Source organism: Protopterus annectens, chromosome 3.part0 (assembly GCF_019279795.1).
Source record: "Protopterus annectens isolate FY-2018-M chromosome 3.part0, PAN1.0, whole genome shotgun sequence".
NCBI lineage: Eukaryota > Metazoa > Chordata > Ceratodontiformes > Protopteridae > Protopterus > Protopterus annectens.
The window spans coordinates 1193380032-1193395874 of NC_056731.1; the positions used below are offsets into that span (position 1 = coordinate 1193380032).

At 45.6% G+C, this 15843-nt stretch overlaps 1 protein-coding gene across 1 annotated transcript in view; it reads left to right on the plus strand.

The window, feature by feature from the left end:
* The window catches only part of TENT4A (terminal nucleotidyltransferase 4A), a 1710012-nt gene that overhangs the window by 1286564 nt on the left and 407605 nt on the right, over positions 1 to 15843 (plus strand). The window lies entirely within an intron of this gene.

Genomic DNA, 15843 nt, shown 5'->3' on the forward strand with positions numbered 1-15843 from the left:
GGGACTTCTGTATGCATTTCCTCCTTTCCCACTGATCTCTCAAGTAATACAGAAAGCTATCGCTCAGAAGGCCTCATTGATCCTCATTGCTCCTTACTGGCCTCGACAAGTGTGGTTCCCCTTTCTACATCGATTTCTTTTGGAGCGACCGTGGAATCTGGACCTAGTTCCAGATCTTTTGACCCACCAGTCGGGTCAGTTTCATCGCTCCCTCCCCTCTCTGAACCTCACTGCTTGGTTCCTCCAGTTCCAACCGTAGCCAGGCTTCCTCAATTATCTCACTCTGTTAGAGATATATTGATAGCTTCCCATAAATCTTCCACTCGAAAGATTTATTTGAGTAAGTGGAAACGCTTCTCATATTGGGCACAAGGAAAAGACATAGATCCTTTCACCGCTTCCATCCAACTAGTCCTTGATTTTCTAGCTGAACTCTTCCATGCAGGTTCATCTCCATCTACTCTTAAGGTTCAATTGGCAGCTATTTCTAATTTCCATGTGGGTATTTCTGAATCTGCCCTAATGTCCCACAAACTTTGCAAAGCCTTTTTGAAAGGAGTTTTTCTTCTCAGACCTCCTATAAGAAATCCTCCTTCTCCTTGGGACCTAAATTTAGTTCTTGCTTCTTTGATTCTTTCCCCTTTCGAACCTGCAGCTTCCTGTTCCTTGAAATTGTTATCATGGAAAACTCTTTTTCTGGTAGCTATTACATCAGCTAGAAGAGTTTCAGAGCTTCAAGCACTCAGTTGTCGTCCTCCTTATCTTTTGTTTCATAAGGACAGAGTATCCTTACGAACTAACCCGTCCTTTTTGCCTAAGGTGGTCTCGACATCAAATCTAAACCAAAGCATTGACCTCCCTGTCTTTTTTCCCAGAGTATTCCAATAGGTCTGAACAAAAATTACACTGCCTGGATGTTCATCATCAATTGAGGTACTACTTGGATAGAACAAAACAATTCAGAAAAATCTGATCAGCTGTTTGTCTCCTATGCGGAAAGCAGAAAGGGACTTTCAGTTTCAAAGGTATCATTATCCAGATGGCTAACATCTTTGATTTCCCTGGTATATGAAATTAGACAACAAAAATTGCCTAATAAACCTAAAGCCCATTCCACCAGAGCTTTGGCTACTTCTTTAGCCTTCCAAGACAGACTGCCTATTGACACCATTTGTGCAGCGGCTACTTGGGCTACTCCTCACACTTTTATTTCTCATTTTAAGTTGGATTTAGCTTCTAGGCATAGAGCTAACTTTGGTTCCACTGTTCTCAGGAGTCTGTTCCGTTAGGCCACCGGGACAAGGTGCTAGGGACGCGGTCCCATCCAGCAAGAATGAAGGCGAGATAGACAACTTAACATATAGAAGTTATGTTCTTACCATAACGTTCCATGTTAGTTGTCTTCTTCTCGCCTTCTTCTTGCGTCCCACCCTCCTTCCCCCTGGCCTGGACAGACCTAGAGGAGTTGTGATTGTGACCTCTCTTTCTACCACCTCTTTCTTAGACATATGCTATTATGCATATTTCCTGGTTCAGGATGTAGGTCACCCTTCTTTCCTCCTGTTGTTAGAGGTGGATTCTGTTTTACAGTTATACTGTTACTATTATAAGCTGGGGTTAGCTTACAAACGAGATCTGAGGTAACTCTCGCCTAGCATTGTGGGATATAAGGGGAGCCTCGAGCCGGTGGAACCAACTCTCGAGCTTTTAGAGCGGCCGAGTCGGAGCCGAGGTCGGCTCCGAACCCATCCAGCAAGAAGAAGGCGAGAAGAAGACAACTAACATGGAACGTTATGGTAAGAACATAACTTCTATTTTTTGTTACTGCACATTTATCGATTTTCTCCATACTGAGGAGTGCCTCGAGTGCTTGCATTTGAGGTTTAGACTTCTGGCATTGAGTAGCATTACCCTCAGTTTTTTGTTACTTGTGCTATTTACGGCGGTGGGATTGTCTTTTGAGCCTTGCCTAAAAAAGGCACTATGGGGGTGGCAAGAGCCTTGGTCAGTTTTAGAAAGCCTAATGTGACAGATGCAAGCCGTCTCTAGCGAAGCAACGTGGCTTGTCAAGGACAATGACAGAGTCATATTTGTACTTGTTCTGGAGTGACCTGAGTGCTTGTGTTATGTGGCGGATCCTGGCACCCGACAGGCAGCTAACAGTATCCTTCTCCTTGTTCAGCCTAGTGAGTGGGACGTCAGTGTGCCTGACTATAGAGTCACCAATTACTAGTGTGTTGAGTATGTTATTTTGCCTTAAGGGCTGTGATTGCGTGGCACACTGGTTTTGTGAAGTATGGGTTTCATGGTTTGTGTTGGGGGTGGAGGTTGCTTGGATGTCTGCTTTGGAGGTCTGTTGCTCTTGCAGATTTTTATTTAGAGCCTCCGAGTATGTTTTTGTGTATTTGTGTGTGTTTTTTGCTGGTGCTGGTGTCATAGGTCTATGTGAGACTGGTGGTGTGATGCAAGTAATTCCCTTCTCCTCTTGTCTGCCTGGTCCAGTCCTGGGTTGAGAGAGCTTAGCCTCCAGTTTGGCTGTATAATTGCATCTCTCGCATGTATTAGTGTTTTGTGGTAGAAGAGGGTTGTCTGTGTACATGAGCCAGTTGTAACATTGCCTCAAAATGCCCAGATTCACCAGTTGGACTGGAGAGTACACCTGAAACTGCCCTTTGGACATGCCTGGATAAGTGAACTGTTTTATTGATTGGCTGGTAAAGTCGAATAAAGAGCCTTGTCCTTTTTACAGTATAGGGGGGTCTAGTGCGAAGGTTTATTAGTGCTTGCTATGAGTTTTGAGCAAGTGCTGGGCTGAGAAGTGAATGGTTTGAGTGCTTAAATTGAAAGTTTGTCTAGTTCCAAGGGAAAAATTGAACAGTAGACTTTGTGGAGACAGGAATAGTTATACCCTAGCTAACCGGCGCTGCCCGGCGCGCAAATGCAGGTTTTATAGCAGGGAAATGTAATTAGCCCAAAATGGCCAATAAACTACTAATTTCTTGGCTGAAACCACTCCTCCAGGGACAGATAGGCTGCTCAAAGCTCCCCTCTCACAGGTGAACAGAGAAACTTCCTTCTACCCAAGTAAGGTATGGGCAAACAGAAACTTGTAACACAGCCCTGAATTCAGCACTAACCTGAAAACTGGACTATACTAGCTTAGGCGGGAGAAAAATATATATATATTTTTTGTTGTTTTTTTCAGAAAATAAAGCAGGTACAATAAAAAAAAAACACTTCAAATGCACAGAAATGGCTATCACACTTGAGTGTGTAGCCTACAACAGTTAAATAGGTAATTTAAACAAAAATGATTTTGTTAAAGTGCAGGCAGTAAAATAAGTACAATATGTAGCTGAAACAAGCTTTTTAAATCACCAGTTCTAGGTCTTTTCCGGCTTAACACCTTTCTCAAGTTTCTTTCCTTCTGGATGTTACTCTTGCAGATATTTCCTCTTCCACCTGAGGTCTTTCTGGTACTGTGTTTCTCATTGATGCTACATTCACAACCCCATCCAACCTCTTTAGGAAATTTTTGTTTCGATGTCTCTTCCTTGCATTTTCTGTTCTCTGCTTTGCCTTTTGGCATCTCTACTGCCCCAGGGGGTATTCATCAAATGCCTCACTCCTGTCATTGCCGTTTTTGCAGGATTTGTGCAATTGAGATCTTTCCCTATATATATGATCTGTTTATTCAGATGACTTCCCCAGCACTGCTTCAGGATCTCAACTTTGCTACTTCCCTGTTAGAGTCTGGGGTTCACCATAAATTTCCGATAATCAATTGTGATGCCTTCCCAGGAGCTTATTTTCCTTGGCTGCAGACTTCAGACATTTCCCATGCTGACATCTCTGCCTGCTCCGCAAGGCTCTCTCCAGTTGTCTTTTTCCATTCCCTTCCTCCTCTGGAGTCTGTCATGGCCAGGGAATTTCTCATGGCTCTCTGGTTCAATGCTTTTACCATTCCTATGCTCCCTTTCACCATGCTGCATATGAGGAAGCTTCAATGGTACTGCAAGTCAATGTGGCTTCAGCAGTGGCACCCCTGGACTTCCCATTACCTTTCCATCCCTGCTTCAAGCTCGAGCTAGCTTCAGTGGTGGATTCATTAGCATTCTCTTAACATAGATCTTTGTTTTTCAGGGCTCCACTTCTAACTCCGGAGCTATTTACAGATGCCTCAGGCAGGGGATGGGATGACTCCTTTAGCCCCCTGAAGGCTCAGGGTCTCTGGCTTCCTCATCAGCGGTCAGACCACTTCAGTATAAAGGAGATGAGGGGTCTGCTTCTGGCTCTTCAGGCTTTTCATTCCCTCTTTCATACAGGGCTTCTCAAAGTTTTCACAGATGATACTACTGTGATGTGGTATATCAACAAGCAGGGGGGCACAAAGCCATATCTTTTTTGTAGACTAGCTCTTCAGGTTTGGGGTCTAGCTATCCAGTATCAAGTGACTGTTCAGGCAGTTTATATTCCCTCTGAGGACAGTCTAGTGGCAGACTCCTTGAGCAGCCAACACACAAGTTCACGAATTGATGCTTCACAGAGATGGGTTTCAGTGGGGTATTACTCAAGTAGATCTTTTTCCTCCACTCTGAACAGACAAATTCCTCTATTCTGTTCCAGAGTCTCAAGGCCTCTGGCTTAGAAAATGAATGTCCTGTCCTCCTCATCCTCTGTTACCATGAGTCTTGCACAAGATCAGGCAAGACTTTCCCAATATCTTGCTAATGACTCCCTTTTGGCTCAGACAGCATTGGTTCACACTTTTTTCTCACTTGGCCAGGGGCAAGTCACGACAAGTTACCTTAACAGGTGGATATTTTCTCATAAAACAAGGGATATCTTCTCCATCCTCACTTGTCCACTTTTCAAATGTCACTGTGGATGATAGGGTTTTGATCCATTTCATACACCTCTTTTGAGGACGTGCTTTGGTTTCTGCTGGAGGCCAGAAAACCCACTATCAGGAAATCATATCTGTCCAAATGGAAGCAATTTTCTGTCTGGTGCCACTCTTGCCATCAGAACCCCCTATCTGTGGTGGTTCCTGTGGATATCCTTCTATTCCCATGTTGCAGTATTCTTAGTGTGGGGATTTTCCGCCTCAGGTGAACCGAACGTCAGCTCCTATACAAAAGCTTAAGCCTAAGTTCTGGGGGAGGGATCTATCTGAGGTGTGCCCCACTGGTGGACAATGTCTAGAAAAACTTCTCTGTTTAGCATCCATTCGTGATGCAGAGAGGGTGATCTGCTGAGAGCTTCTGCCTGGTGGTTCTCCCAGTATGGTATGTACTTAGCTTTAGATGGTTTGATATGTAGAGGAGCAATGCGATCTAACGTTCGACTGCGTCAGAAAAGTTCTGAGGTCTGTGCATGCAGATGTCACATTTAAAGCTCCTGGTTTATGGCCCTGAGTGTGACGTCCCATGCACCAACAGCAACCAGGCTTAAGCTTTTGTATAGGAGCCGACATTTAGGTCATCTGAGGCAGAGAATCCCCACACTAAGAATACTGCCACATGGAATGGAAGGACATCTATGGTTATGGTAAGATTTTACACAGCTATTCCTTCTTACTTATTTGGTGATCTGCTTCATGCTGGGTTGGCATATTCTTCAGTTAAAGCTCACCTGTCAGCAATTTTGCACATCTGCCCATGGCTCCTCCTCTGGACTGTAGATTTGGGGTCAAGCAATTTCTTAAAGATGTCCTTCATATCAGGCCTCCCTGGAAGCCTATTCTGTTTCCTGGGACCTAAGTTTTGTGCTTGAAAAATTGATTGACTCTGGATTCTTTTAGGCCTGCTTCTTCAGCTTCCTTGCATTGTTGTAGTTGGAAGACTGTTCTCTTGGCTCTCACTTCAGCCAAGAGAGTGTCTGAGCTTCAGACTGTCATGGCTATTCCTCCTTTCTTAGTTTTCACAGACACAGGGTGTCTCTCCGTAATAATCCTCCTTTTATGCCCAAGGTGGTAAGTGAGCTGTCCCTTAATCAGTGTATTCATCTTCCTTCTCGGTCTGCCAGTGAAAAGGTTCTTCACACTTGGGATTTGCATAGACAGCTCAGATATTGTTTGGATAAAACTAGTTATTCACATGTGAGTGGCTTTTTGTTTCCTTTCATCCCTGGACTTTGGGTTAACTATTTCTAAGCAAACCATATCCTCCTAGATTACTAAGGCTTTTTTTGTTCTTTTCATGGAAAATGCCTTTCCTTGTCAGTAAAGGTGTATTCTACTACTTTCTCATCACTAAATCATTTAGATCTTACAAGAGCACCTCTGACGTCAATTTGGATTGCCTGCTGCAGCTATTCCCAAGAACATAGCTAGAGATGGGGTTCATTGTGACTCCATTGGCTGGAAAGCCAGTTGAATCCATTTCACCCCAATCCAGGCTCCTTCATTGGTCTCTCTCCTCTCTGGATCCAGTTGGTCACCTGGATACTGTGGCCTGAGAGTCCTCAGTCTTCATCAGTTTCTGGCAGTTTGGATTTGATGCAACCATCTACATTCCGGTCATATCCAATGAAGGAATCTCGGAGCAGAAAGATCAGGTGGATGGCTCCTGTAATTGTAATTGTATCTGAGATGTCAGCCTTAACGATCTCTGCTCCATTCCCCTCTTTGCCAACCACAGAGTCAAATCCAAGGATTCCTACCCAGGTTCTGTCCCTTTCTCCATTTAAGGAGTTGGACCCAACCACAGGGGAGCTTCTGCGGATCCCACTGAGGTTGGAGCGGTATTCAGAGCATTGAGGAGAATCATCTCTTCACAAGGTCCCCCGACCACAGATTCATCCCATGTTCTCACTGTTTTCTGTTAGCCTCTCATCAGGCATCATCTGGGCAGTATCATTACATGAACACCAAACCAGCTGCAATTCTGCAGAGACCGCCATCTGAGGATTCGGATGCATCATCCCCTAAACTAGCTAAGAGGAGTGAATGCAAGAGGAAGCATGTTGACTCACATAATGATTCTGTCATGTCGCTCACTTATTTGGATGATAGAGAGGGTTCCTTGCGATCCCTTCCTAAGGACATATCCTTTGAAGAGATCCTGAAGGTTGTGCAACAGAGAGAATCCTGGCCAGCTGAACCTCCTCCTCAGGATGAAGCTGTGTTTGAGGCTTAAGGAATTACTATTCTATATCCTGTTTGGTCTCAGCAACAAATAAGATGGTGGAATTAATATTTAAGAAATCATGGCAGGAGCCCAACACATGCAAGACTGTTCCCAGGAAGCAGACAAGATGCTCTGAAACCTAAGAATAAGCTCTTCTGGGTAACCCCTTCACCCCAGTGGACTCAATTATCTTTGAGGCAACCACTTAAAAAGAATGGTCAGAGAACTCTTCTGTACATATGCCCACCAAGGATCCCTGGGCTATGGATGGGTTATGAAAGTGGACATGCATGTAAGTCTGCTTTGCAATTCGAACCATGAACTGCTCTGCTCACATAGCCAGATTCCAGAGGGATCTTGCCCGTCTGAAGCATCCAGTTACACCAGAGTCACACAAGCAACTGTAGGCTATGCTGACCGCAATGTCTAGTATTGCTAACCTGACCATGCACCTACTTCATAATGAAGTAGTTGGATCAGTGAGGGCAGCTAGATCAGGCATTGTCATGAGGCACCAAGCTTCAGTGTACTGGTGTGAGTTTGTGGACAATTTCAAAGCATAATTTTTTAATGCTCCCTCTGAAGGATACCACCTTATTTGGTATCACTGTAAATGAATGGATGCAGAAAAGTGAGCAGGATGACAAGAGACTCTGTCTCTGCAGTAGGAATGAAGTTTGAGATGCCTCAGTGCACCTTTTCCAGGAACCAAAAAGGGGCTTGGATACTCTAGTTTTGCAATTCTTACCACCCGTACGACGACGACTCTGATAGAAGTTGTGGTAGAGGTGGCCACTTCAATGGATGCAGGCCCAGAGGCCAAGTAGGACCATAAAACCAGGGATTCTGAGTACCTTTTTTTATGATAGGTGACCTCAGAACTGTGTGAGGTTTGCCCAAATGCTCCACTTTGGAGGTAATCAGGGGGTGTATTTCCCTTTAGCATCACTTCTTATTCACCCTCAGTCGAGATCAGTGGCTAAATATGAGTAGTATCCAGTGGCTATCAAATACCATTTTTGGTGCTTCCCTTTTCTCCCCTTTTTCCATTGCCTGGTACCCAACCCAGTCAGGCAAAAGCATCGTATACCAGAAATTCTCTGTCTCTTACAAAAAAGAGCCATCCAGAAAGTCCCACCAGACCAACAAGGGTCAGGATTTTATTTGCCCTTTTTGGTTCCAAAAACATCAAAGGACCTCTTCCCATCTTGGAGACCTAAACCTTCTAAATGATTACATTGAAAAGACACATTTTTGCAGGGTCATGGTGCAGTCTATCATCCTGTATCTTTGGAAGAATGAATGGATGTGCTTAGTAGACCAGAACACCTACCATCACATAAAAATATTGGAGTCCAAGTAATTTCTACATTTCCCTATAAGGCCAGTCATTTTCAGTTCAGAGCCCTGTCACTTGGTCTCACCACAGTCCCCAAGATGTTCAGATGCATGGCAGTCATAGCAGCTCACCTATATTTACAGGGATTCAATATTTTCCAATCCTTGGATGACCGGCTCATGGCTGCAGCCTCCAGAGTCGCTTCTTCATGCAAGGGAATACCTTCTTTGTCATTGCACCTCCTTGGGTATCATGGTGAATTTAACAAAATCAAATTTGGCCCCAACTCAGTTTAGTGTTTCTGGATTGTCTGTTAGATACAACCAAAGCTGGGATCTTTCTGCCACAGAACAGAATTTAGATCATTGATGTTGGCAGTTCAAGCTGTTCTGGATCTAGCTCATCCTCTGGCAAGGCTAGCATTCAGAGCTAAGATTTAATGGCAGTTGCATTTCATATGGTGCAGTTTTCTCATTACCACATGAGGATCCTACAGTGGCTACTCCAGTTGCAGTGGTCTTGGACACAATCTTCTGTCCTTTCTCATCAGGATAATGGATTTGTGCAGGACGCATGTAAAGTGGTGGCTTCTTTCACCCTTGGTATCACCAGGAACTCTTTCAAGTTCCCCCTCCAGTGGCAACAGTAACCATGGATGCATTCTCCCTTGGGGTGGGGTGGAGGTTTATTGTGAAGGCCGGACTGGTCAAGGTTCATGTTCAGACTTAGCTTGTCTTCACATAAATGTCCTAGATATGAGGGCAATCATTCTTGTGTTGCAGGAACTACAGAGCTGTTTTCCTCCAAGGGTGATCAACATCCAGGCAGACAACATGACAGTAGTCCGGTGCATAAACAAGCAAAGGGAAACCAGATCATACCCTCTCTGCAAGGAACCTTGAGTGTGGCAGTGGGCGATGGCTTCTCACCATTCTGATTGCAACACACATTACTGGAAGGTGCAACAGTCTTGTGGACAAGCTAAGTAGGCATCTCTTCCTCCTTATGAGTGGCCCTTGAATCTGGCAATAGCCAATAAAAATTTCCATCCCTGGGGTGACCCATGCTGCAATCTGTTTGCAAGCCTACATAAACAACAAATGTAGCCAGTACTTTACTATACTCTCTCAACAGGGCCAGAACACCAGGTGCACTCTTTCCAGTTATTTGCCTTCCAGGTTTCCTTACACTTATCCCCCACACTCCTCTCCTCCCAAGATTCATACAGATAGCCATTCTGTGCAAGGTAACGGCGATGCTCATTGCCCCATGGCCCAGGCAGATATGGTTTCCCTACTAAGACCTTACTAGAAGGAGCCTCCCTGGTTAAGTCTGATACAGATTTGTGCTGAAACCTGGACTTCTCCAGTCTGAAACTAACCGCTTGGTTTGTCCAGTTCCAGTGATGGCATGTGTTGATTCCCTTTCCTCTGATATGTTACATATTTTCTTGACTTCATAGAAATTGATAGGTTGTAAGGTGTTCCATATTAAATGGAAAAGGTTTGTCTTATGGGTGGAATCTCATTACGTAGAGCCCTTTTCAGCATTAGTGTAAGATGTTTTATGATTCTTGTCTTCCTTGTTTTCCACTGGGTTCAGCTTCTCTACTGTTAAGGTACAGCTGGCAGCCATTTCATCCTTTCAAATTGGGTTTTATTAATCTTTCTTAGCCTCTCATAAGTTATATAAAGCCTTTTTCAAAGGGATATTCCTTTTGAGACCTCCCATTAATGAGCCAGTTTCTCCTTGCCATTTAATTTTTGTTCTAGAAGCCTTGCCCAGGCCTCCGTTTGAGCCAGTTGCAACTACAGATCTTACATTTTTGTCTTGGAAAACTTTTCTTTTGGTGACCATAACTTCAGCCAGGAGTGTGTCTGAACTTCACACTTTATCCTCAGTTCATCCATGTATCCTTTTTAATAAGTTCAGGTTTACCCTTTGAATCCGTCTTTTTTCCAAAAGTGGCTTCCGAGTCGAATTGCTCATAGCCAGTGCATTTCATAATTTTTTTTCCAGACAATGAAAACAAAGGTGAGTATACGTCTTGCATACTTTAGATATACGTAGGCAACTTGTTTCTACCTTTACAGGTCAGCACCCATCAGAAAAGACCAAATCAATTTCTTGTCTCCTTTGCTCATAACAAACTGAGCAGGAAAGTCTCCTAACGTCTGTCTGTCTGTCTAGATGGCTGTCTGATTGTATTTCTTTTATCAGTACTTCTCATGGCAGCTCTTTGCCTGTCAAAGCCAAGGCTCATTCCACTCAAGCTTGTCTCTGCATCAGTAGCTTTTTTCAGGATCTTGTCTATGGATGAAATCTGTCAACCTGCCATTTGGTCTTCAACACCATACCTTTGTCAAACATTTAAAAATTAGACAATATGTCCAGACACAGAACTTTCTTCAGGGCTTCCATCCTGAAGGTTTCCTGCGTTAAGGCAACCCAGGATTCTAGTAGCTGGAGATTCTGACCCATATGTCTGATTAGACTGACTTCATGAATAGGGTACAAAAGTTATGTACTCAACATCATAACAGATCTTTCAATCTGATATTCTTAATCCTCGTTCATTCCTTACGCATGGGTATCGGTTCCGTGCTCAGAACCGAGACGGCCATTTTCCAAGCTCGCGTCAGCTTCAAACTCTCGAGCTAAACTCTTACCCACAATCCCCCTCTCCCTGTTACCTCGGATTTCGTTTGCCGCATTGCCATTTGGTTGTGTTAAGATACTTCTCTTGAGCTAAGTGTAGTCAGTTGTTGTTTAATAGCTTTACAGGTTACTTTCCTGTCAGAAAAGTTCATATTTTATTGTCTCTTGCCGTATTGCATTCATAATTTCTTCAGGTTTTTCTGCTTTTTCTTTACCACTTTTACCGCAAGGTATTCTCTCTTTATCATTGTTGGTAATCCTTTTCCCTTTTTTTCTCATACCTTTGGGTACTCTCTTGTACCATTGTTGGTACCTTTTCTATTAATGAATTTGCTGTCATGGCAGATAAAGGTAGTCAGGGGTTTAAGCAGTGTTCTGATTATGGACACAAACTGCCTACTTCTGATGCACACTCTTTGTGTGTTTATTGTTTGGAAGCTTCCCATTTGTCTCTTGACCCACCCTGTACTATTTGTGAGAACTTTTCTAATAGAGCCTTGTTGGAAAGGAAAAACAAGCTGATTCTGAAGGGACTTCTAAAATCTCTCTTTTCAGAGGCTATTTCTGGGTCAGAGGCCTCAACCCCTCCTAGAGCCCATAAGAAAACCTTGGATGTTCCTACTAAGGCTAAATCTTTGCCTTCGTCCCCGGCTGGGGACTCCCACCAACCAAAACCTAAATTGGCTAAAGTTTCAGCTCCGGAGCTCTCTGTCAGCTCCAGTGCTTTCGGTGCATAGACCTTCAACACAGAGGCCTTCGGCTTCATTAGTGATTTCAGCTCCGTCTTCTCCTGCAGCCTTCTATATGTCGGCACCGAGGGGCTCCTGGGTTCAGACCATTAGCACTCTATCGGCACCGACCGTTCAGTCAGCGCAGACCTTGACCGCGTCGGCTCAGAGATCTTCCTCGGAACCGACGCCTTTATTGTTGGCTCCAGTTTTGCCGGTTCCAGCTTCGGCACCGACAACCCCTTTGGCACCGATCCCTGTGTTGGTGCAGACAATGACTTCGGCACCGATGACTTCTTCGGTGCAGACAACAGTAGTCCAGTCTCTCTCGGCACCGTTGTCCTTGGTGCGGTTAGATGAGATGGGCACAGAGTCTGCCTCTTCTGTGGACAGGCCTGTTTCTCCCTCAGTCTCCGTTAGGTCCACTAGAAGCCTTTCCAAACATGTGTTGCGTCTTGTGGACCAGGTACTCTTGGCTAGAGGTATCCCTCCCCTCAGGAACTTTCATTCTTTGGGAGGTGATCACCCATCTCCAAAGACCCCTTCTTATTCTTCTCCTTCATTGCCTTGGAAGTCCATGGATATAGCACAGACTTCCCCTTCTGCGGTTCCCTTTATGGATCCTCACTAAGGAACCGCAGTTGCCTTCGGGGCAGGAAAGTTTTGCTACAACCCAGGATGTCAGCTGTTACACGCATAGCTTGCTGTTCCACAGCCATCCAGGGACTCCGGGTCAGCAGGCTGAGCCACTTAGAGGAGGGGTGACCCCTGTCCTAGACATACACTCCTCTTCAGGTGGACCAGCCTTCCAACTGATGGAGAAGGCTTTCGCTGCTGCTGGTGATACCGGACTGTGTCTACCCCCGCCCTCCTCTGGTACACTGGTTTCACAAGTCGCATCTAGTGGACACTGGGTGCAAGGGCCGCAGGACATATTCCCTCAGGAATCCCCTTTTCCGCTGTCTTCTCCCACTGAGGAGGTCCACCGGAAAAGTTTGTCTAAGAGGAAGCACATGGACTCCACAGAGGAGTCCCTCACCGAAGACACAGATTTCGATGAGGGGGAAGGATCCCCTTGGTCACCCTCTGAAGTATCCTTTGGTGATATCCTCGAAATCCTGAAACAGAGAGGTGACTGGCAACCCTCTAATCTGACCTCTGAGGAATCTGTGTTCCTGCAGGCCTTTCGTGCCTGGCCCCCTACCTCCTGGGTTATTCCACCTGCCGATGAACTTGTCCGGCTCATCGTGCAGCATGCTTGGAAGGCTCCTGATACCATTGAAGCTATTCCCCAGAGGCCAGATAAGATCTTGTCCCCTCCTGCTTCGGATCCCCATTGGTCCAAGGTCTTCCTGTGGATGCTTTGGTGGTGGCGGCCGCAACAAAAAGGATCTGGCAGAAGAAGAAAGCCAGACTGTCCATCCACCTAACAGAGTCCCGAGCCCTGGACAAGATAGGGAAGCACACCTTTGCTTCAGCGACCTTTGCTATCAGGTCCGTGAATTATATGGCACATTTTACCAGGCTTCAAAGGGATCTGGTTTCTGAGCTCTCTGAAACCTTGGCTGGTGCCGTGTCTGATGAGGTCCGTGACAAAGTGGCCTCTTAGCTGGCCACCATTGAATCTATTTCTAACTCCTCTATGCGACTGATATCTCACGCGTCAGGAGAGCTAGAGCAGCGGGTTTAGCTGCAGTCTTGAGACGACACGCCTGGATGTTCTTGTGCAACTTCGCGGAACCCTTTTAAGTCTTCTTTTCTTAATGCTACCATTGAGGCCTCCTTGTTGTTTGGGCCCAAAGTTAAAAACACATTGGCCAGATGTGAACAGGATGATAAGACCCTTTCTGCCGTAGGTGTCCGTTATTCTTCCCCTCAACGTGCTTTCTCCTGAAAACAAAAGAGTGGGAAGATATGGTTCAAGAAATCTCAGGGTCCTTTCCGTCAAGCACAGGCCGTGTTCTCCCCCAGAGGCAGAGAGGGAAACTCACAGGGAAAATGCTCCTTTTGGGGCAGAGGGGGTCCATGTAACCAGGGTTCCAGGGATTCTTTACCTGGTCAATCCTACCAGTGCTCCTGAAGAGCAGCACAACTCCTTTCCTCTGGAGGTGGTTGGGGGACGTTTCTCCTTGTACCCTTCTGCCTGGCTAACCATCACCACAGATTCCTGGGTACAAAGGATTATAACCAGAGGTTATCATATCCCCTTTGATCTTTGTTCCGTCCCTTCAAAAATCTTCCTGACGTTTCACCCAGTCAAAGGGAAGAAGCAGCACTAGAGATAGAAAAGCTGCTAAGAATGAGAGTCATCCAAATAGTCCCTCCAGACCAGATAGGATCCGGATTCTGCTTGACTATTTTTGGTGCCAAAGAAAACCGGGAACTGGAGACAAATTTTGGATCTCAGTGTATTTAACAAGTTTGTGAGAGTACAAAATTCCGGATGGTCACAATACAGTCTATCCTCTCGCTTTTGGAAAAAGACTATTGGATGTGCTCTATAGATCTTCAAGATGCGTACTACCACATAAAGGTGGACAGGCCATCAAGAAGATTTCTGCGCTTCCGTGTGGGAGCCAGTCACTACCAGTTCAGAGTACTGCCCTTCGGACTCTCTACAGCCCCCAGAGTGTTCACAGAGTGCATGACAGTTGTCACAGCTCACTTGCGACTTCAAGGATTCCAGGTGTTTCCATACCTAGATGACTGGCTCATTTCCACCACCACCACCAGACATCTACTGGAAAAAGCCCTGGCATACTCTCTTCTCACTGCTCAAAGGCTGGGCATAACCATAAACTGGCAGAAATCCAATCTCACCCCATCTCAGTCGACAGAATTCATAGGGGTTATCTTGGACACAAAAACTGCAGAGCTGCTATTCTAGAGCACAGAATTCTAAGGATAAAGTAACAACTAATTCCAATCCTTTCAAAGGAAAAATCCACAGCTCATTCGATTCTACAGCTGTTGGGTTCCATGGCAGCCTCCATCACCATTGTTCCCCTGGCCAGGTTTCACATGAGGCTTCTACAATGGCTACTGCTCACCCCTTTTCAGCATCCTCTTTCAGCCATGATTCGAGTAACCCACAGGTGCAAACCGGATTTAAATTGGTGGATGACACACAATCTCTCACAATGGTCTCTCCCCTTCTCCCCCCAGCAACCCAAGGCCACATTGACCACGGATGCCTCCCTGATGGGGTGGTGGGGCTATGTCAGATACAGACAGTCCAAGGCACTTGTTCCGAACTGGAGGCCCATGTGCATACAAATGTTCTAGAGCTAAGGGCGATGCTTCTGGTGTTGCAAGCATTCCATCCCCTGCTGCCGTCTGGGACAATTGCGATTCAATCAGACATCATGGCGGTGGTCTGGTACATCAACAAGCAAAGTGGAACCAAATCTTACCCCCTTTGTCGAGAGGCCATGAGGATATGGCAATGGGCGATGGCTACCAACCGTTTTCTTCTAGCAACGCACATTCCCAGGAGTTCCAACATGATAGCAGACAGACTAAGCAGGTGCATTCTTCAACCTCACGAGTGGTCCCTGAATCCCTTGATAGTGGCGGAGATCTTCCACCACTGGGGCCATGCTTGCTGCGACCTCTTTTGCATCCCCGACCAACTACAAATTTAGCAACTACTTCGCCCTGATTCCCCCTCCGGGACAGTCAGCCAGGGACGCTCTAGTCCACGATTGGCCTTCAGGTCTTCTTTACGCATTTCCACCCTTTCCCCTCATTCCCCAGTTTCTGAAGAAAGCCCGTCGGTTGAAGAGCAAGGTGATCCTCATAGCGCCATATTGGCCTCGATAGATTTGGTTCACTTTCCTTTGGCCTCACCTACTAGCTCGACCATCGATTCTCCATCTAACCCCGGAGTTGATCTCACACTCACAGAACCTGATTCATCCCAACCTGAACAGCGTGAAGCTCACGGCTTGGCTAATCCAATTCCTTTGATTGCCAAGCAGAATGATCT